We start from the raw sequence: 1,565 nt of genomic DNA, 5'->3' as shown, positions 1-1,565 counted from the left end.
TAAAAACTTTAAGAGGTGGAGCCAAGTGGGAGGAAGTTAGGTCGTTGGGGGTGTGCCTTAGAAAGGAATATTGGGACCTAAACCCCTTCCTCTTCATCTGTTTGCTTCCTGGCCATGAGGTGAATGGTTCTGATCCACTACACATTCCTCACCATGATGTGCTGCCTCATCACAGGCCCAAAAGGAATGAGCTGACCAACCATGGACTGAAACCTCCCAAACTGTGAGCTGAAATAAACCTTTCTGTAAAACCATCTCTTCCCACCTAAAAAAATAAAAAAAATCCACCACTAAATTTCCTCACCTTCCCTAGTGCTTTCTCAAGCTTCTTTTGAATCTTCATCTTTCCAGGCATGATTTGGGGGCTTTTCCTAAGAAACAGAGGTTGCAAGCCCCTGATCAAGCCTGACTCCTTTACTACTAGGCTTTATGCCATCCCCTTCTGCCTAAGCAGTTAGTGTAATGGTTAGAGATGTGGTGTCTAAAATTGGGGCAAGTAAGTTCAAAGCCACTCCTTAGCTGAGTGACCTTCAGTCTTCATCTCAGTATACTCAGCAGAAATACTCAAGACTTCAGGAGGCCTCCTGGAAGGGAGACAGGCTCTATTGTGCTTTATTCTATTGGCTAAGGCAAGTCAGAGGTCCCATTCAAATTGGAAGGAAGGTAACTGCCCTGGGGCCCTAAAAACCAGGAGGCACAGTACACCAAGCCATAATGCTACTGGGCTATGACACCATGTAAAATTCATCTTCCTGCTTAACAACACAGTGAAGGGCTTAATAAGTGTAAACTGTTTTTCTTAGGTATTTTTTTTCTTAAACAAAGAGTTATTTTTGCAATGGTTCTTCACCATGTACAAACCAGAGAGAGGACCTAGAAAACCAGAGATTGCTAAGGAGTACAGACCTCAGAGGAGGCAAAGAAAGCAGAGTACAGACCTACACTCCACTGTACAGATTTCCATAAAAGCTGGCAATCGTAATCACCTTTTTTTTTTTTTTTTAAGAGAGAGGAATTTTAATGTTTATTTTTTAATTATCGGCAGACACAACATCTTTCTTTGTACGTGGTGCTGAGGATCGAACCCGGGCCGCACGCATGCCAGGCGAGCGCGCTACCGCTTGAGCCACATCCCCAGCCCATAATCACCTTTCTTAAATGAAGAACATCCTTGGAAAGCAGTGTCACCAATCTGCAGTCTGAAGGCAAGCATATATAATTGTCCCTCAGAATCCATGGGGGATGGATTCAAAGACCCCCCCCTCCAAAAAAAAGACTAGGGATGTTCAAATTTCCTTATGTAGTACTGTGTAATATTTGCATACAATCTCCATACATCCTCTCATATATTTTAAGTCATCTCTAGATGTCTTGTAATGCCTACCACAATGTAAATTCTATCTAAATAGCTGCTATACAACATTGTTTAAGGAATAATGACAAGGAAAAAAAGTCTATACATATTCAGTACAGATGCAGGGATTTTTTTTTTTTTTTTTTTTTTCAGTATTTTCAATCTGTACTTGATTGAATTTGTGGATGCAGAATGCTGCAAATATGGAGGA

At 41.4% G+C, this 1,565-nt stretch overlaps 1 long non-coding RNA gene across 1 annotated transcript; it reads right to left on the bottom strand.

Annotated features, from left to right (window-relative positions):
* Positions 1 to 473: 473 nt before the first annotated feature.
* Positions 474 to 1,559, bottom strand: LOC125614569. Its single transcript, XR_007345153.1, has 2 exons — positions 1,150 to 1,559; positions 474 to 986 (listed from the first exon to the last, which is right to left on the bottom strand). It is a non-coding gene; the product is annotated as an uncharacterized LOC125614569 (long non-coding RNA).
* Positions 1,560 to 1,565: the final 6 nt, after the last annotated feature.

Source organism: Marmota marmota, unplaced genomic scaffold (genome assembly GCF_001458135.2).
Source record: "Marmota marmota marmota unplaced genomic scaffold, marMar, whole genome shotgun sequence".
Lineage (NCBI taxonomy): Eukaryota > Metazoa > Chordata > Mammalia > Rodentia > Sciuridae > Marmota > Marmota marmota.
Note: the sequence above shows the minus strand (reverse complement) of the source record. Positions and strands in the feature narration are given on the sequence as shown.